We start from the raw sequence: 22738 nt of genomic DNA on the forward strand, positions 1-22738 counted from the left end.
TATAATTTCCATATATACACACATATTTTATATTCCGTAAAATATTTTTGCAAAGTAAGTCTTGCGCGATAATTGATTGAAATGCGTTGAAATGGTAATATTTTATAAAGCCAGAGTTTTCTGATAAAAAAAAAAAAAAAAAAAAAAAAAAAATCTGCTTCAGATCTTAAATTAGTATAAATTGAAAATTATGCAACTAATATTTTATTGAAAAATATATCATGATTATAAATGCAATTATTTCTATTCAACGATGATCATAATTTTCTCGACATTTTCTGAAGGTTATTCGAAATGATTCTTTCTCTATAAAAATTAGGCAGTACCTTCGCACAAGAAATGCTGACGCTAATATAATAATAAGCGAATGTCGTGAATATCTCGCCGCTTGCATTTGGTATCTATTAGCAAGCGACCGGATGTAGCTCGAATATTTATAATGTATAATTAACCGAGTTATCCTCAGTGACTCGGCAATTATCAATCGTCCCATTTACAGCGCGGCCGTTGTTAACGTTGCGCGTTCATTAATATTTTGCTTGATTTTCATTCAATCGCTATACCCACGCGCTATGTATTGTATAACAAACTTTCGTTAGAACTGGCCGTTTCAGTCGTATAAGTAATGTAACAGAATAACACAACGCGCAGTTCAAGCTACAGGCGAGTTCGCGTGTAACGCGACGAAGATCCAATTACCGGGGCCCTTTAATTTAATATCGGGTGTCGTCGAACAATGCGTCATGCAATATGGGAAGCCACATTGTGACGATTTTCATTCATTTCCATTTCCAGCTATAGTCATTGCAACGGGTACATATTAATTCCATATCCGATATTTTACGCATTGCACAGCCCGTGGAAAGGTATAATGTCTGCCGATTTGCCGACCAAAATTGTCCACCGTAAAATGTAAAAGAGAGTAAAAAGAGAGATATGTGATCGAACAGATCTATGAAGCCACGTGATAGCGAGATAGGACGTCGAATTCTTGTACAATTCCGAGAAGGTATAGTGTGTCACTTCTCATCGTTGTCATTGTAATCGTGGTCATGGTGGTAGTCATCGTCGTCGTTGTTGTCGTTGGAGCCTTCTTCTATTTTCGATCGGCGCATTGCATAACCCGGCTCGCGCAGAAGAGGAACAGCAAAAGGAAGGAGAAAGAACGACTTTCGAGCATGTGCATGCATACATGTATTACTCCAACTATACATTGAAAGCATTCCTAAATTCCGATCGTGAATCCGCATAAAGAATACAGAATCCATCGGAGTTCAACGATTTTTTTTTTAACTCATTAATTTACAAATCTTTCAGCTATTTAAAGAACTTACAGACGTTAGATGCGCACAGACGCTTTTTCCTATTCTTAGAATGTCTGCTAAATAATTTTCGAATCACCAACATGATGATGTAACGAATAACAATAAAAACACAATATAATTTATATTCTACAAAGTGTGTAAGTTTCTTTTTTTCGTAAAACTTGAGGTAGGAGTCGAAAATAGCGAACGTTAAGCCCAGGGCCCGCATATTTGAAACGACTGTCCTGTCGCCGCACGTGTGTGCTTGACGCGGCATATCCGCGTTTGCATTTAAGAGCGGGATCGTATTTAAGGTTTTGAGTTGATCAAAAGATCTCGGTTCTCCTGTGTATATACGATGTGGTTCGAGCATAAAAATAGCAACAACTATTCTATTACAAGTTACATATGAGCGCAGCTGAGGCCTAATGTACAACATATCTCGGAAGGAGGAACATGGATTTTAATATGACAGCGTGTTTGTCATTTTCGCAAACATATTATCACTTGTCAGAAGCTCTATCCCGTTGTTCGACAGCTACCATTTTAAAAGCATTATAACATTTATTCTTCTCGACTGAATTTCAGTATCGGAAAGACATTTGTAAATTTATACATTCTACATGATATATAAATGTGTTGGCAATTTTCTAGCAATTATAAACTAACATATTAAACACACATGCCGCACTTATATAATCAACGATTAATTGTTTGAAATAATATCAATTAATGGCAATAAATTAATTTGGAAATTATATCATCAGAATGAAATTAGACAACATATACACGTTTGACCGAAAAAAAAAAAAATGTGTGTTTCAATTATATAAAATATTTTCATTCGAATCTTCATTTCCTTCTTTCCTCCCTCTTTCTCTTTCTGTCTTTTGTACGATAAATTTTTTACAGTATTTTTTATTGAAGTAGGAATCGATAACAATTGCATCGAAATTCCTAACATATCCCAAAAAGACTTGATAAAAAGCTGAAAAGTGTTTTGCCATACGAGTGTGGCTGCATCTTTGGCACCAGCTAAAGTAGCTCATTTCATTTCATCGTCCTCCTTTATCGAGCTATTCGTATCCCATCGAGCAACCCAAAACATCCAGGACTGTGCAATATGCTTCTTGCTTCATGCATAGTTTGTCGATCGTCTCGTAAAACTTGATTATAACAGTAAACGTGCGTCTGCATATTGCGATAAACAAACATCTAAAGAAAGTTCTCGCGATCTACCAATCCAATAAAAATATAAACCTTTTGGAAATATTTCTTCTTTTTATATATCCTCGATTTCATTTCTATTCACATATATGCATATATACATATAAATATGCGAGATATTTTTTTCTATTTATAAAATTTTATTCCATGAATATTGAATTATTCCGTTTTCTTCAGCTTGAGTGAATAGCTACACATCATTTGCAAATCGGCACATTTGTAAAGCGATTATTTGTATTCGTTTTACGTACCCACCGCGAGAATGTGTGTATCATTAATTACGCGCTGGCGGATATAATCTGCCGTTGGCGTTGAAATTTTCAGGCATTAAAACCAATTACGATGATCGCGCGGTAGCCTCCCGCGGCTGAATAATGAATCGCGAACGACAACGTCTGCGTCGATCGTGCGGGATCAATCGGGCGTTCTTATCGATTGCTCGCGCGCGCTGATCAATTATGCGCAACCACGACCGATCCATCCATTCATCCATCCATCCAGTCATCCGTCTATCGCACGATATACTCTCTCCGTTACCGGAACGGATGCCCGCACTTCGCCGAATTATATATGCAGGATATAATAAGCTGGCGGTCCTCGAGATATCGGCGAGTTATGGGACGCCCTAATGGTCTGTAGTGCTTGATTTACAACGCAGAATCCGCGGCGCTGCCGGATGCATTTCCGTGGCCGTACGCGCGTGCTGTCAGCTTTAGAGAAAGAGAGATAGGGATGGAGAGCAAGAAAGAGAGAGAGAGAGAGAGAATCCGCCCGCGCATTTCTCTTTCACGACGATAGATCTCTCATCGCTCCTCTTTCCGATTACTACCATCTGGCAGCCGACCTTGTCTGCATGCCGCCCTTCGTCCATGTAACGAAGTTAATATTGTAAACTACTACGATGATGAATTTATTTCCATTAAGCGAAAAAAATTGTTATAATACACGCAATAAATTTAACTGAGCATGTAGAGAATGATTAATGCATGATCGTTAAAACGGTGAAGCATAAAATCTCATTAGATATTTTGCAAAAATATTTCTCTTTTAGTGAAGCTAATCGTAATTTATATATTTGTAAATTTTCCTTTCTTCTCTTTCGGATGTTTGTCTAAAAAATTTTCTTTATATAATTGCTAATATATATATATATGTCTGTCCCAACGTTAAAATTATTATTAAAGCTACATAATATATGTATTATATTTAAACATAATTTTATATAATTATATTTAAATGTAATTTTACAAAAACATATTGTAAAAATAAAAAAAATGCAATTTTATTTCTATAAAACCCATTTGTAATTAAAGTACCTACCTTCTGCGAATGATATTCGAAAGCATCCTCCCCCCTCCCCCCGAAAGACTCGGAAGGATATCCTTTCCCGAGTATTTATGGTGCAATATGGTTCGCACAACGAACTATACGCGCGGGAGAGCGTAGATCATCGCACGAATGGTACACGCTCGCATTTCGTAATTGTGCAACGGGCAGATAAACTGGCGGGTAAGTAGCTTCCGCGAAATGAGTTATGTACATCTTTGAGTTTACTCACGGCGCGAGCGACTTTTTACCTTTCTGCTCTAATACAAATTTATAGATTCCCGTGTTCGTCTTGCGTCATAAAAATGTATGTATGAAGAATATAAATTATCGCAAATGAAATAAAAGAAAATTAATTGAAAAGTGCGATTATCTAAAGAATAAGTTGTCTAAGAAGTTATCGAAAGAAGAAGCTAAATGATCTTCCCTTGAGATTATAAAATATATGAAAAATTTTTTTTAATAAAAAACTTACTAAAACCGGCAACATGCAGAACCAGGAAAAGACGAGAGAATATTCTAAGAATGTAGAAAAATTATTTTTGTGATAGAAGAAAATAAAAAAAAATAAAAAAAAAAGAAGAAGACACAAGATATCTTGATATTTCCTTTTCGCATGGCAACTCAATGGAATCCGCATATCAAAATCATATCAAATATATGACGCATGATGCATCCAAAGGTTCATGTTGAAAATGCATGAAGACTTGAGTAAACTCGACATAGAGCGCGTATATATTCCTATAGAATAAACATTGCGTATTACAAAGGAATACCAATTCGGATTTATAACCCACGATCGAAGAACGATTTCCGTGTTCTCGACGTCGAAAACAATGAGAATCAATCCTCGATTGCAAAAAACTAAATGAACTAACTTGACTTCGGTAAACATCCGGCGACGTCGCCGTCGTCGGCATGTTATTACCACCCGGCGTTCTTCGCAGGGTGTGTATGGGACTTATCCGAGCAGAAATAACGGGGGAGAGTGCTTCGGGGAATACGGGAAATAGAAGGAGAAGAAGCTAAGAACGGGACGGACGGAAGTATATCTCTCGCCCAGCTGCCGGTGCTGGAGTTCTCTCGTTCCACTATCTTTCGACTCTCGGTTCCGCGCGGAGTTTAATATAATGGCTAATATCATCGGGAGGATCCGTACAATGCAAACAATTTGAACCTGTCTTCATCGGCAAAGAAAGAAAGAGAGAGAGAGAGAGAGAGAGAGAGAGAGAGAGAGAGAGAAGGGAAGGGGTAAGAAGAGGGATAAGAAGAGCAAAGAAACAAGATCTGCGGAAGCATATGGTAAGAGCGGCGTTGAACGTGCGATAAGGCGAGCAATGAACAGAAAATAGCGCATCCGTTCATCGAGGAAACTGCAAAGGGCCTCAGTCGACTAAATACAACGGACATCGGTAATCGATACCGCACAATAGCCCGCGGAAAACGTACTCCGGTCGAAGGGGCGCGTAATATTACCCCCTGTGTCCGAGTACACGCGTCCCCGCGCGATCGCCATTTCCACGACGCAAATCACCGATTATTGCGCGATTTCATTATTCTCTTTTAATGGATCGATTCTTGGCGATTCGCAACAATTATTCAACCAGGATTAATCGACTGATCAATAAAGAGCTGATAGAAAATATATTTCATTCATATTGTAATACGATTATAATGATTCGTTCATTTTCAGATAACTGTAAGAGATTTTCAAATTCATTAAATTACAATATAATTAAATTCCAAAATACGCTCCAATATATTTTTATGTGATAATAAAGTATACTTTATTATCATATAAAACATTGTAACCATTGTATGCGCAACTAAAATTTTTTAATTGCGTACATTCTGTACTAGCGAGACTTTCAATTTAGCGCCCCATTAGGTAAGCTTCGTCATCGCGCGAGTCGGCTTAATTCTCTGTGATTTTAATAGCCACTTGTCCCGAACAAACGCGAGACTACGGCTAAGAAAAGGGAAGAGGGAGAGAATGTGTAACTGGCCTTTATTAGACGGCAGGTAGCGGGATGGAAATACATAGACGATTCCGAGCGTTGTCCGGCGAGAAGATAACTCGCAAGAATAGATTCCCCTCGCCGGTATTATTTTCCGCAACTGGGTTAATTCTCCTCTCCTGCTCTCTCCTTCCCTTTGTTCCACGGCACCGTCCCACACGCCGCCGTCATCGTCGTCGCCGACAATAGCAGCATAACGCATTATCCGCCCTTTAATTGCATCTTTATTGGTCGCACACCGGCACGAAATAAATCGCCCCCGCTTCGACTCTGCTCAAGCCGCGACAAAAGTCTGACAGTTCACGCTGATTAATGCCCGGCTAAAGGCTTCCTCTCCTTTTAATCCACGAGTGTCGTAATGTACCCCGAGATTACGCGGCGCACTCGGAAACGAGCGGTGAGAAGATATTTTAATACGATTCGAAAGCTCATCCTTAATAGAGTTTTCGGATCTCTTTTTCTTTACCATTGTACTTAGCATAATCGATCGAGATGTGAAGATTAAGTTTTCAGGATTCTATTTGTACAGAATTAAATCAAACCGTGAAATTGATTATTTTTCGTAATCATATCTTTCCCATTTTTCTTTCATTTTTAAGATAATATTATCTCGTTTGAAAGTTTGGAAATAGAAAATCACAAAAAATTATTGATTATAGCTATTAAAAGATTAAATTATATCGAGAAGGAGAGAGAACGCAGACAATATATTTTATTTAAAAAAATCATGCCATATTTCACACACACTTTATTAAACGAACATTCATTTTTTTCATTTATTCAAGAAATCGTTGATGCTGATTGTTTATCAACGAAAAAATATTATCGTCCTCGAGTAGCTGCTTCCATTGCTTATACGAAACACGGAAGACTGTTAAACGCTATTGCCGGTAAAACATACTTTGCGTCACGAGCATCTGTGCTCGACCTCGTTTCGCGTTATCAAGAACCGAAAATATAACTTCTTACAAAACACTCCGCCCATCTGGGATGGAAGTAAAACGTCTAAGGAAATCATTGATCACTATGATCACATTGATTCGAGAGATGATGCATCATCTCTCCTCCAATATCTTCAATAGTTTATGTAAACTTTCATTATTTTCCATCATGTCTAATATAATAGTAAGTTTTCTATTATCAGTGAAAAATTTTATCTTTCAACAGCTTGTTTTTACTTCCATATATTTCAAGTCGTAAGTTCATCCATCTCCAATTCCGTCCGTTAATTTAATCTTTCTCGCTGTGAAATAATTTTATAAATAGCATAAAAATAAAACGGTGTATACACACACACACACACACACACATATATATATATATATATATATATATATATTCTTCGAACGCCTTTGCGCGTAATTTTAATTTTTCCACCGTTCTTGGTTACACGTCACGGCTATACCGTAACATACACGAGCGATGGTCGCCGATCAATCGATAACGCATTATATTATACGTCAGCGTATACGCGATTACCGCGTCGACGTGCCTGCGAGTACGCGAACGATATGGACGGATTGAAAAAGCACCAACTCTTGCGCAGCATCCGGTTTCACGAAGGATGCTGCGGACATATACATAGATGGATCGGTACGTAAGGTAAGAAATCCTTCTCGAATTGCATCGCGCGCCATTGTTGGCGGCTCGGACAATGGAGAACGGGCAATGAAATTCTAAAAAACTCGGTAAGAGAAACCCCTCGTTCAATGTGAGACTAGCACGGATCGGGAAAGTTTTCCTTCCTCTCTCTCTCTCTCTTGTCGACCGTCTGCAGCCTCAGGCAATTATACTTTGGCGTATACGTACGCGTATGTGTGTATACGTCGAAGCTGACTACCGTTCGTCTCTTAGCTTCTACCTTCTACCTTATCCGTTAGCTTCCCGACTCGATTCTCTCGAAGATCCACCGCTACGATTTCCTCCTTTTCGATATTTCGCTGAGTGGTCATAAAATAATTGGCCTTGTGCCTTTCATATATACGCATTCAACACGCGCGCGTGCATACACACAAATATACACATACACATACGGATGTATATATATATATATCCGTATATCCGATCGCCCCGTTATAATTGCCGCAAATTACATGTTGCCGTTAAACGCGACACGAAGACTACGGTTGTTGTTTCATCATCGTGAAATACGAGCGTTTTGTTTAACGATTTTGTATAAGTAATTTAATGACAACGCTAATAAATCGCGAGAGCGTACGGATTATCAAAGGAAGCAATAATTATAACTTCGATAATTCATCGGGCGAAGTTGGTCACGTTTCAGAATAGTCAAAATAAATTAATTACAATCGTCTAGACCAAAGTACAAATAACAATAATGCTATTTGTTCCATTCGCAACGCATTAATCGTCGTACAATCATCGTATAATTAATAATGGCATATTAATGTTAATCAATGAATATGTCACTCGCATGGGATGAAGTTACAAATCATGTTACATAAACGCTACAGTAATGCTAATATTCATTGTAACGTACAAAATGTTTATCACAACAAAATATTTATATGCGTCTTTAACATTTGGCGACTAACATTCATTGTTAATAACATTAATTCGCTTGTCCACATCGTATAATTTCCATAATAGAAAAGAAATTGATATGCTATTAATAAAGATGGAAATATAGAGATATTGTAGCCGTGTTAAGCCGATTGAATAACGCGAAAATATACCGTTTCCGTTAGTTATATCTCTGCACGTCGAACATCGTTCGAAGAATAAACATTCGCATGGATGCAGTAAAGCTATTTGGGCGCAAATAAACTAGATAAAGATAGAACGTCCAAAGGAAAGTCATTCTATTGCCTCAACCGGTCATTTCCTTTCCTCCATTCTCGCTCGGTGACGTAAATCCGCGATTCACCGTGATTTTCAAGAGAATTTTGCTGAGTGGCGGAATAACAATATATATCTTTCCTCGAAAGTTGTAGGAGCGTAGAGAGATAGGGAGAAAGACAGAAAGAGAGAAGAGAGATATAATATATATGCAGGATATTTCGCGGAAGTCGCACAGTTTCTTTTAGCAGATTTTAAAAAATGTAAAGTGAGAAAATCTTTACTAAATTCTTTTTTTTTTTTTTATATATAAATTTTTAATTTTCGATATTTTGAATAAACTGATAATTAAATATATAACATTACTACCGCGTTTGTGTTTATCCATGCAAATTTTTATATAAGAATTGTCAGATAGACTTCAAATCCCTTTCGTTCCTTTCTGCGATATTCTGTATCTTATACATACATATATATTTATATAAATCCATCCCTTTGAGATTAAAATAAAAAATGATTTGATAGACTCACCGGTACGATGCGCGACAGCGGAGTTTAAGCATACACACAAGTTGATCTATAAAATATGAATATATTCAAATTAAAGCAATATTCACACGCACACAAAATAATTGATTCGAAAAATATTGAACGTAATTAAATGTTTTTTTTTTTTTTTTCACGCACGTTCTCTCGATACATGTATTTAATAAAATAAATTACACGATGTCTGAAAAAGAAAAAAAATTCTTTCAGAGAAACATAATCTTTTATAAAATATAAAAAATCTATTTTATTTTATCTTATTATTATATATAAATAAAATATTTAATATATAATTATTTAAAAAATCTATATAAAATTATAAATTAATATATATTTCATTAAATACTGTAAATATATTTCAAAATAAAATCTAGAATATTTTATATTACTTGTAATGTACTATGTAAATTATTACATACTACATATTACGTAAACTACGTATAAATGTCAAATAAGTCACTATCGCGAACAATTAATTTTATAAGTAACAAATAATAAATTAAACAAGTTACGAATCGCCTCACCTCACGGTTATTCCCCTCGGTCGCCCGACGCCTTCCCCCCTCCCCCCCCTCCTCTCATTCTTTGTTCTTTTCTCATGATACTACACTTCACTCGCGAAAATATAATTAATTATGATCGCACGTACATTAATTTACGCAAAATACGCACCGATCAAAAATACATATGTACAATGATCGTATGGTTCTTGGCATGGCGCTCCTAACATTAATCACACGCGCGACAAGTATCTTATTATATTGTGACAAAAAAACACGGCACGAAACAATGAGAAACTACGATCCGTTCGACCAGGCGAAACTCGTGCAACCAAATTTACCCATGACAGGGCTCTACCGCTCACAAATAGCAAATGTGATGTTAATTAATAATGATGTTCACTAATAATTGTTCGGAATAAACGCGTTTCTCGAAGAATAACGCGACGGCATAATGATCGACTCGTATTGTTTCCTTCTCGCTCGAGTGTCACTGCGCGAATGATAAGGTTGAACGAAGTCCCCGCACGCGTAAACAAACAACGGTGACACGTCGAGCGCCGTATACCAATCGAATCATCAACACGAAATATATTTCACGTCACTTCAAAATAAATGTATAACAAGCACATTTTTGACATTTCTGTATTTTTCTTGTGGATATCAAGTTAATTTCAATGAATAACATACGGGTATTAAATGTAAGGTATATTTAAAGGATGTAAATGTGCTTTCGTTTTAATCGCAAAAAAAAAGCATATAAAGAAAATTAATATTTATTTTTATTACTTTTTTCTTAATTTTTATGCTTATCTTGAGAAAAGTAAAATTGTATCATATTATCAATTGTGATTTAATTATCAGTATTAATGTATAATCACAAATATTCAGAATGCATTATCTATTAAATAAAATAAAAAATAGTAAAAAAGAAATATCTCTATACTTATTATATTGCTGATACGCAATATTAAAATTATTTTAAGACATAATATTAAGATATAATAGAGAGATATATAATAATATTCTTGTAATATCCGTAATTTTTCAAGTACCCATAATTTTATAGCAGCAATTATAGAATATCCTGTGTATATATATATATATATATATATATATATATATAAAGAGATAATAGAAAAGAAACAAAAAGAGAATAAAATGATAGCGATAGAAAAGAGCGGAGTAGGGGAAAGTTAGAACGGAATTCAATCTCCCAGTTAAAGAAAAGTTAAAACGGCCATCGGCTTATCGGGAAGTTGCCGCGCGTACGATGCTGCTCCGAAACGGATTTCGGTTCCCGGACATATTTAATTCCCCCCTGGAGATGGCGCACCCCCATAAATTATCAGGGTTAGTGTCGGAGTAAGTTTCTCGCAAAGAGACGCAAGACCCAAGAGGAGGAAACGTAAGCTGCATCGCAGACGATCGATGTCAATCGAAACAACACGATTGACTGTCGATCACGCCACGACAATTAAAAATATGTCCCTCTTATCCTGGAATAATGCAAAATTGCGAAAGAGAATTTTGAGAAGCAAAAAGAATATCAAATTAATTTTTAATTAATATCAAAAGGAACGTCAAAGATATTGTATATGCGAGCCATCATTAAACAATACGATAAAAGTTTGGCAAATTTGAAAACGATTATCGCTTAATAAAAATATACGTTTCTCCCGAAAAATATATTTCCCAATCATTTCTAAGGCATATCTCTTGATCGCGACTTGTGTGGGCTCGAAATCGCAAACGCTCTTGGCATTTGGTGAATCGTACTTTTCGCGCTGTAGAAAATCAAGTTTCGTCTGAGCAGGCTCACATATTCCAACTGCATCGTGGCTACAAGAATGGTGGCAATTCGCGAGCTTATTGCGGGCGACCTTTATGGCCGAATGATCCCCGAATGGAAACTTTCGAATGCGATAATAATTCTCACGGGGGGTGTTAAAGGTATATAATGCCACGGAGCTAGTACGTGTACATAATGCGGTATGTACTCTATTATTCAGTGTCACGGCCTATCGTACCGGCGTGACGCTAACCCGTCTCTATACGTGACCGAAATACTATCGATACTCCTCTGTGTGTCGTCGCTGAATTTTCGAAAACCTTCCCTCACTTTCTTACACGGAATTTCCGTGCCACGATGAATCGAGGCAACGGATTGCCTCGACTCGTCGAGGCGTGCATTTCGCTCTAGCAACGGATCCAACGATGACCATCAATCAGATGGTTAACGCGCTTGTCGCACTTTAACACGTTGATGAACATCGAAAAAATGATCGATGCGACATTGTGTTTCTTTTGTTTATGTTCATTGCTCGTGTAACTTTTACTGGAAACTGGATATGTAAAAATCTACCCTTAATATTGATTATGTATCTCATCTCTCTCTCTTTCTCTCTCTTAATTAATTTTTATTAAATATATTAATATTAAATGGCATTCGTGTGTTATAGTCATTTTTTCAAAAACTTGACAGAAAATTTTAACTATTGGATCTTTGAATCGCGCGTTTATAATAAACAATTGCTAGATAAAAATTGATAGACTAAGAGAAAGAGAGAGAGAGAGAGAGAAAATTATCAAATTACAAATTAAAGTTATAAGATTACTAGAACTTGACTGATGACGACGAGTAGATAATTTAAAAATCTGTAATAAAACGAATAGTCATGAAGTATCTAAACCCGCGGACATCTCTACATTTCGTCGGGCTGTGAGTAACCCTCTGCGGAAGCCGACGCATGAATGATACATGAACGAGCCTCGGGGATCGTCTGGCATAGTATTACCACCGGTAAAGAGTCCCTTGGAAAACCTCTCGAATAGGAATACTTAGTTCGCGTTTGCATAATATTCGCACGCAAGTTACGACGGAGCCGATCGCTAAAAAAAAAGAAAAAAAAAAAATCTGCTGTGGTTTCCACGACTAACGAGCAAGCGTAGAATGTAATATTTGCAGGTGAGTTTCTGCATAGATTACAAATACTACAATTTAAAATAATAAACGAAAAAAAAAAAAAAAGCATTCACGCAAAAATATGCGCATTTTTACGTTTGTTGAAAAAATTGTATTTTGTATTAATAAAGTAATATATCAATAAAAGTACATTTTTTTTTTTTTTTTCAAAATCTTTATTATTAATTTGTAGAATTTACCTTTCTTGCGCTGCAATGTTGTAAAGATTTATATTCATTATATGACTGCGCACGATATTTTCGTGGAAATTTCATTCTTGTTTCGAGGATCGATTAAAGAGGGAAGCAGCAAGGAAGAGGGAATTTAATTGATATGTAAATCGCGTTATACATACCGCGTATGCGCGATTCGCACACGCACGACGGAGACGACACGCATGGCACCCGATGCGAACACTCAGATAGGAGCACAGTGAGCTTATCGTTTATGCGTGCCCGTGTACTCGTTGGGCTTTACCATATATTATCCTCTGCACCGATATCAGTCTAAATCGTGCGGCTCTCCCGCCGCATCGATTTTCGCATTGAACGTTCCCTCCAAACGCGGGCGACATATCGTCCAAAGTGATTTCTATCTCTTCCGGGTCAACTTGCCCGTTTAACCGCACGCCTGTGTGATAATTTATTTTCTTGTATTGTTTTTTTTTTCTCGCGTAATTCGTATCTTATCTACATCGTACAGGATAGGTGAATTACTGTATTACTTGTTTCTCTATAATTATGTAAAATATGGTATAAGTTTCAAAGCTTTTTTTCCATTATTCTAGTTTCACATAATGCTTTCGTTCTTATAAAATTAATCCGATTAAATTTTTATTTAGAAAAATGAATTAGGTATCGATTGCGGATTTCGTACATCGAAATTTATCAATGTACAGATATCAAAACAAATTATATAATTCTTTACTATAATAAATGAGCTTAGAAGAGCATATATACATATAGTTGGAACGCATCAAGATCAAATATAGCCGATCGGATAATACAAAGATCCGATAGTACGACATTTTTTAATTAAGAGAATCAACGCACGTATCGTCTCTCCAACACGTATCGTACATATTGACCTTATTACGTACATGTTCCATCTACCCACTCACATCGCGTATTCACGTATCCCGGCGAATGCTCACGATTCCAGCCGCTGGAAACTGAAGAAGCGATTTCTCGCGCACGCTCGGAAGTGCGAGAAAAGAAGAAAAAGTGAGAATATAAAAGTCTCTGTTTCCTCCCCCGACGCCCTTTTCTCCGTAGGTTAGAACTACTTCGCATCCAATTCCGTTTGCCCCTTTGCTAATAGTAGCCGACAAAAGCAACGCCGTTTCCGCTCAAGTCGCCGTGTATTTCCACGTTTTTCATCGCCATTTCACTTCTTATATATTTGTCATCGTTTAAACATTTGATCGATCCGCTAACGTAAAAGAAAAAAATCTCTAGCATGAGAAATGTTAAACTGACCTCATATTGCTTCATAATAGACTTCCAAAAAATAATAACTAACGAATCGTGAATTTTGTAAATTTTTAAAATTCAAATAATACAAATATATTTATTTGTCTTATTAAACGTATCTTTTTTCCATACATATTTCAAGGTATTCATCAAACATTTGATGGGATTGAAGAAAAAAATAAATAAAAACGATAAAAAAACGATATGTTTATATTAAATTGAAATTTATGTAGATTTAAATTTATATTATTAATTATTAACGCATAACGTGAAGAAGCAAAAATTTTCGTCTGTTTACGTTAGTGTGATTACCGCAGGAAGGTGGGAACGAAATTTGTTTGCCGCGAGCCGGAAAGGTTTCGTCTCGTTGGAACAACGAGAGAACGGAGTCCAATGAGATCCCAATGAGATTAAAAAGTTGTCAACTGCTCTTTCCTTCCTTCATCCCGACTATTCCATCCCGCTTTTCCTCTATCCCGCTACGGCGCGTTCCCGTTTTCGCGCCACTCCCGCAAAACTTTGCTAGTTATAGACAAATTTAAGAAATTAGGCTCTCGTGTGACATCACAAATTTCAAATAATCGCGGGCTAGTAAGAGCCAGAACGCGGATGGTAGTGCGTGAGTTTCATAGAAAAATAAGTTTTCTATGAAACTGAATATGTGTGCACAGGGCATGAAATTTACTCGGTGCTATACCAAGATTTTTTTAAAATAATCTCAATTCGAGATTTACCACATAATAACCCCTCTTTACCCCTCTGGAGAGACGAAGGCGAGAAAAATATCGGGGCGAAGTCGCTGAATCGGGAATTGCTAGTTAGAATTTCTCATGGTATGTCCCTGAAAAGAAACCGCTTCCCCGTTGCCGCTACCGCGGGAAAGTCAAAGCTCAGGGAATGCGCCACCTGATAATGACGCTCGAAACACCCCGCCCGTCCGTATTTCCCCCTCGAATTACCAATGTCTTCAAGTATGCGGAAGAAGAAAAAAAGAAAGACGAAAAAGGCAGCAGAGATATTTCAATTTGTCGTTAGCGATCAACAAAATAGAAAGATGTTCTTTCAGACTCTCATTGCCATCGTAATTATAACGAAAAGTTAAAATAATCTTTTTCAAATTAGCATATGTAAATTCTTGTTATGCATATAATATGACCAAAAAAAAAAAACCGTGTGCCCATCGATATTACTCTCGAATAAATGGTTCGAAAAAAATAAACGACTTAAGATTGATATTACTCGCACGGAGAAAACGATGTATCATTAATGATCATTTAATATTCCGTTATTTACATACATTATCGATCGCGGGCGGTTAACAAATGCCTCGATTTAAGCACTTACTAACGGAGGTTAGTACTTTAATAACGTAACGTATTCAAGCTACGCTTACCGAGTATTATTCATTAACTCGCGTAAATCATAAAACCGCACAATTCATTATCTCTTGTGCTTCCAAAGTAACTGCATAAAATAAGTAACGAAATTTCAATCATAAAATTTCACACAATAAAAAACTCTCTCTCTCTCTCTCTCTCATTAAAATTAATTAAAATTCAAAAAATAAATCTTAAAATAAATTTTGAAAATAAATACATCAGTTTTTTTTTTAGCACAGAATGCGAAAATATTTTATGTTAATACTTAATATATTATATATACATTTATTTAAAAAAATGTATATTTTCGAAACGATGGATTTAGTGTTTGATTAAAGGATATTGCGAAAAAAGATTTCTTAAATATATCATGATCCAGTTTTAGGAGTAGATTAATTACTTAGCAAATGCACGTTCCTTCGCTTCGTAGTGGGTGGTCCGATCCATCTTGCGTGAGATTCCCAGGAAGATCGCGAGACCGCGAGACAAACTAAACGCCAGCGCGCAAACTGAGGCTGCGGTGACGTCTTTGAAGACGGAGTTCTGTTTACGGACACGTTCACTCGCTCGCATGCTGCGACATACGTATGTTCAAAGCAACGCACATCAACGGCAACCTCTATCTTATCCCGATCGATCGATAAGCTCCGCGTTATCGGTCAAAAGCCTTGCTCTCTGAATGATTACATATATCTGACAGTGTATTAATATTGGGGAATCGCAATATAATATCGTATTGGAATAAACGCTATTCGCTTGCGATTCTGTTTAGAGTTACAGCCATAATTAAGATCAGATGGATCACAACAAAGATTTAGGTTATCAATTATGTTATTTTAATTGACATGCCACGCTCACGTAACAAAGCACAACAAGATATAATAATCCTAGATCAAACCGTTGATCCGAGGATTTAATCGGAATGTCGGAGTTTCATCAACTTAAAACTGACAGTCGCGTTAGTCGGAGTTAATTTGATCTCGAGAGAGAAATTTAGATTGATAATGATAAACAGAATAAAAGAATCATTAATTAACATTCTGCTAATCTGTAGAAAAGAATATATGGCGTAAGTGAGAGATCGACTTTCATAAATAATTCTGAAAATAAAAGAATCTGAAAATGAATTCTGAAAATAAGAATAAAAGAATCATCCGCATACACGGATCCACCATGTATACGCATTCGCGAATGCGAATTACGAAACCGTTTCTGTGCGTAATATGCGGGAAGAGATGCGACAGAGAAAGAGGGAGAGAGCGTGGTATACAAATGTACGATAAAAAATATATTTGTCGTCCTAGTTTGCCCCTGTTGGCGTGGCACGGCGAAAGCTCTTCAGTAAATCCAGCTTAAAGCAGCTGTGTAAACGTTGACCTATATTACAATCACGGCGCCCGGAGCAGTGTTCGCCGGCAGCGGCAGAAGCAACATCACCACTACCATCATCAGCATCGCCATCAAGCGAGAGCGCGGCGTCGTTAGGACGAGACTACAAAGTAACCCGATGTTCCGGCACGCGGGGAAAACATGTATACAACCGACATGTTGTTGCTCGGATATAAATACGTTCAAGTCGGGGGAACGTCACAATTATTTCTTTTCGCGATATCCGCTTGACGACCTGCTCGTTGAAAAGATCTTTTTTTCAAAAGCCTCTGTCTCTTTCTATCGGCGTGCAGCGATCGTTTCGTCGTTCGTCTATATAGACGAGAAACTCGCTCCCTTAATTAATGCGAAAATCAAAACATAGCTTGTAGTAGCGACTATCCTTCAGCTTTTCAAATAGTGCAACCTCCGCGAAATTTCTTAATCGCCGATTATATTACGGTGTCCTCACTATGGTATTTGAGAGAGCTGAAGTTAAGCCAACATTGAATAAAAGGCATCGATAAAAAAACGCGGGATATATTAATTTTAAATATAATTTTTTTTAATAAATAGGATATTAATTTTTCTGAACACAAAATTAAAAATTTTTGTTATACCTTTTTATTCATTCATTTCTTACATTTTTTTTTTTTTTTTCGTGTTCAACGATAACTATGTTCATAGTTAAATTTCAGATTATATGATTTTGAGGAAGCAAAATCTCCTTGAATTTAAATAACTTAATACTATAAGATAGTGATGGCTCCCTCTTTCTCTCTCTCTCTTTCAATGTGAGTCCATAAATTACGATTCGTTACAATTTATAAATATATAATTAAAAAGAGGCGGAAAAGATTTTCAGTATTTATTTATTTATATTCCGCAGTAATAAGTTGTCCCGTAATGAATCTTCTTAATCTTGCTACATATACGTATTTATCAACGTTTGCACTCGCAAAATTATATACCAGCGCACTTACTCTCTTTCGCGTGCACTCACCCGAGAGACATCATACACGCGTCGTCGCGAGACCGTACTTCGCATGTCGCGAACAAGGCCTCGCTTTATTTCTCTAGGCGGCTTCATCACCGAGATGACTATCGTCTAATCTTCTGATTGTGAGAGAACGACTACGCCACGAAAACGATACGGGATAAGCCGGACTAGACGTACGTAAAGAAAAATGGTACAGCTACTGTAGTCCACCAGGGCTCCTTCCTCCTCCTCCACCACTCCATCTCCCTGGCCCGCTATCTACGGGTCCGAGGGCTGGAGTGGTAAAAGCGAAGAGACACTTAAAGGATTTACGGTACTGAGAACTCTAGACTCCGCTTGGATCGGCTCGGGAAGTACGGGCGAAACTAAGTGCACGCTTAAGAAGAAAAAGAGAAGGTAAACGGGAGCGCGACGTATACGGTCAATTCTGTTGTCAAGTTAAATTTCCGATATGTGTCCCATAATATTTGAGACGGATGTCAGTCCCATCGCGACCCGTTGGTGTTATTCGATGTTATCCGAAACGAGAAGCTTATATATTGTATTATGCAAAAGAGCATGTTTAGATACGAAATATAATTAGCAGAGGGAAAAAGAGAAAAAGAGGAGAATAAATTTACTCTAAATCGCAACGTATATGCCGATGAATTGGTGTATTTTAAAATATACTAGGGAGAATGAAAAGCTCTAATATCTGCCGATAAAAACCAAATATTTGGACATTCAACATACACGGTAAGTGACGTTATTTCGAAGGAGGAATAATAAAAGCGATAAACTATAGCATTGTGCACCGGCTTGACTATCGTTTGAGAGAACGACCCTTGCATCACCGGCATTGTTGTGGGTTGTAACACAAAGCGTTTTTTCTTTTTCTTTTTTTTTTACTTTCTCTGCACCTCTTGCCATTTTCGTGCGCCGCCCACCCTTTCCGTTTTCATTTCTCGAGGCTGTCTACTACCGAAGAGGATAATTCATTCGTTGTAATTACAAAAAGAGCATTACGGGAATTCTATCGCGTAATATAATTTTCTCTCGAAAAGAATTGCAGAACAAAGCGTTAATCTGTTTCGAACCGTTGCGAATAGCAAACAGCTGAAAAAAAAAAAAAAAAAAATTCATCAATATCATTTAGGTATACAGAGATTTGTAATGCTATATTAAACTTCAATTTTCATAACACATTTCTGAAATTTTTGAATATAAAAAAATAAGAGTACGTACGACTACGACAGAATTGAGAACAAGATATCTCGAACCACCCTGCGTGTCTAAGCGCGGAGTCGAGCGTCAGACGTAAAATTAAGTAATCCTTCCGAGTTAGAGGAGTTTCACTATTTTATCTCTCGCGCGATTCTCCGACGAACTCACTTCATTGGTTTTCCCGAGATACTGCGAAAGCTGCTAACATAAGTCGGCAACGCTAACGTAAGGAAACTCGGTCGAGTACACGGAGCGAGTCTGATTTCTTCTTCTCGGCGAGTATAGCGCAATAAGCGTATATAAGGGGAGCGAGAAATCTCCCTTTTCCATTTTCCCTGGCTTCGCCGTAACGAAGCGCGTACATTGCACGTGTACGGTAGAACAGATACATGGGGCAAGCGAATGGCGTGGGCGTGGAGAGAAAGGTCTCGACGGGCAAAGCCGCTCTCGTGCATTCCGCGCGAAGCCACGTGACGGTATTTAAGGTCCCGCTAATGCACCCATCGCGCGTGTATATCTCGTGCAAAATTGTTGGCGCGTTTACTTTACGCCGACCCGAATTCCGGTGCTCTCGCGCCCACGAAAACATGAAATAAAAAATTAACTAATGAAAAACGCGAGCTTTGAGGAACGCTCAAAGCTCAAAGAATTTTGCCGGCCCTTCTTTTTTAGCGATATGTAGGCCGTGTTCTCGCGAAATGTTCGCTTTCCCTGAAATAATTCGAGGTAATGAACTCAGCCGTTACTTTACATTTGAGAAGCAAGATTGCAAGCAGATACATATGTCACGCTTCGCGTGTTTCTTTATATTATTTTTATATTATTTTCGAATTGATTAATTATACTCGGATACTAATATTAATCATTCCTATTCATCGTAATGTATTCTTTATATATACATATGTTGTGTGTACAGATGTATTCAGAATATATGATTACAATTGACTTAAATAATGTTAATTTAATAAATTACGATAAAAAAGCGCGAACGAAAAATGTTAACGAGATTCGTGATTTCGATTGACACGTTGATTAGGGACAAGAGGTGCACGTGTCTCGTTTGCACGTCATCTTTATCGTCTCCGCGTGTACTACCGAGACCGGAACAACGTGGGAGGAAGAGGTCGCTGGACCGGCGGAAACTTATAGCGAACCAGACTGGTAGAGTCGGGGTTGAATGCTAAGCACGGCCAGTCGGTTACATTTGCTTGCCGCTGAGCCTCTTAATGAAAACCAACAGCATGGAAACGTCAGGTTTGCTTTGCCTTAAAATTAGAGGCACGACTCGCTTAGCACGGGTATTCCCAACGCAAATGGAATGAGGTACGAATGCACGGCTAATTCCGGGCTATGCCGTTTTACATTTTATATCTTACCCACGATCAATTATCTATAAATCTATATATGTTCGCGAATCTTTTTATCTATATAAAGCAAAATAAATTAAAAATAAGGAATACGTTTTTTCAACCATACAATGATTGATAATCAAATCAGTTAAAATCCAAATTCAAATCAGAAAGTTAAAATTTGATCAATATTACCTTGCAACTATTCTTGGAAAGAAATACAATTTTATTTCTATAAAATCTAGTTTGCACCAAGAGACTGAAGATTAATTAAACGAGGATTTTTATTTTTTAGAGAAAATATATTTCTTTATAATATATTTTATCTTTAATATAGACACAGAAAGAAAATTAAGTCGATTCTAACGAACGCACTTACAAACGGACCGAAGGCTTTAGCTTCGATCAGCGAGGCGAGCAGTAATAGCCTTCACGATTGTCTACTTCATCGTGACTACTTATAAAGCGATAAAGCATCGTCTCGCGAAAAGAACCATCCGCTCGTTTACCTTTTAACGATCGCGAGAAACGCGGACGCAATAACTCGACGGAAAAGTAACCGGAAGAGCCTCCCATTGCTCGTTACGTAGCGTCTACGCTTTTACACTCTCCGATACACTCGGTCTTAACTTTTTACTCTCTTCATCGGCCTTTACGGAAAATTAACGATGGTACGGTGGAGTGAGGCGCTCGATTAGAGACTGAATATTTATGTTCGCCTTCTGCGTCCATCTTCTCTTCCCCTTTAAACTCTCCCTATTATTTGTAAAAGAAAATGCTTATCCGCCCTTATCTTAACAAAAACGCGATGTCCAATTATTTTTCATTATTTCTTTATTTTTATCAAACTTCATAGGCCAGCTTCTATAATCAAACTTTTTCAAATGACTTTTATTGTATCTACGATAATGAAATAAATCGAGCGAGATAAAAAAATTACAAGAGTCACATGCTTTCGTATTTATACCAATTATTATCAATAATTTGTGCAGATCTATTAATAATAACCAACAAATGTATAAAAAAATAATAAATCAATTTCTCGCAGAGTCGAACTTTTGTACAGTCAGACATTTCAGACAAGTATAGAATTAAAGATTGGCGAAATGAAAAAATTACGCGATTCATTTTAGTAGTTCTTACGCGTTATAAGCCTACCAGAGACCTCGGAGTGGCTCGTGACGACATAAAATTCGACGCAGGTGCGTATCGCACGTGTTATCGACTAGAGATAAACGCCAGACGATACACGATGCAGCAGGGACGGCGGTAAGTCGCGTTGTTGGATGGTGCGATCAAACTGAACGAACGCTCGCGTCGATAGCGCTCGCATCCCCTGCTTGGTCCGCTCGCGCGACAAATCGCGACGCGATATAAAAAAAAAAAAAAAGAAAAAAAACATTAATGTTAGCTCGGATCTACATCGACACGACGATCATTTCTTATTTATATTAACGCTTTCTCTATGACATATTAATGTATTCGTTAATTGATAGAAATGTCAATCGTATCTTATTTCTGTAACGCGATAATTTTGTCTCGCGAACTTCTTCCACTTACTTTGTTTTTATTTTCCTCAGTTTATATGTCAATAATTTTCTTTCTTGTCATAGCAAAAGTTATGTAAGTATCGAATGATAAGAAAATATATATTGCAAAATATTGTATATATCTCGCTTGAACGCAAGGCGTAATTACGCGTATCTTTCATATCCTGCGGATGCCCGCATCTCTGTTCAGTCGCTGCAACCCCCATCCTCTCCACCCCTTTCACAGCGCGATTCGAAAGCGATTAATATTATACGGAGTTGCCGATGCGCGGTTGGCATCACGGTTCTCCGTCACGGAAGAGGAGAACAGAAAAGAAGAAGCCGAAAGGGCGGCGGAGGTGGCGGCAACCGCTGCAACCGGCAACGAAACCAATAACTATTAATCGAAGCGCCACCGCACATTCAGCAAAGTCGACGCGATTCGAACGCGCGGCAGCCCTCGATTACATACCCCATTCCCTTCGCATCCCATCCCTGTGCATCGAGAGACACGCACGTATTTCAAACGGTGAACATCGTTCTCTAAACGCGGAGCCATGCCTCTCTTCGCGGCTCTTTCATCTTGCGCCGCTTTTCCGATTAAATACGTCGGTGTAATGGTGTGCGGCTGATCTCGCGATGTATCTCTAAGGAAATATATCTTGAGCCCGTTCAGTCCCAGATATTCCTCAGTAAATCCTCGAAAAACGCCGTGCATTGGTTTCTCGAAAATTAGATATATAAATGTTTATT

The 22738-nt window shown here is 37.5% G+C and overlaps 1 protein-coding gene across 1 annotated transcript in view; it reads right to left on the reverse strand.

Moving 5' to 3' along the window:
* The window catches only part of LOC138941807 (zinc finger protein 541), a 356780-nt gene that overhangs the window by 249342 nt on the left and 84700 nt on the right, over positions 1-22738 (reverse strand). The window lies entirely within an intron of this gene.

The sequence above is a fragment of the Polyergus mexicanus genome, unplaced genomic scaffold, assembly GCF_030449975.1.
Source record: "Polyergus mexicanus isolate NDT 795.1 unplaced genomic scaffold, iyPolMexi1.0 SCAF_2, whole genome shotgun sequence".
Classification (NCBI taxonomy): domain Eukaryota; kingdom Metazoa; phylum Arthropoda; class Insecta; order Hymenoptera; family Formicidae; genus Polyergus; species Polyergus mexicanus.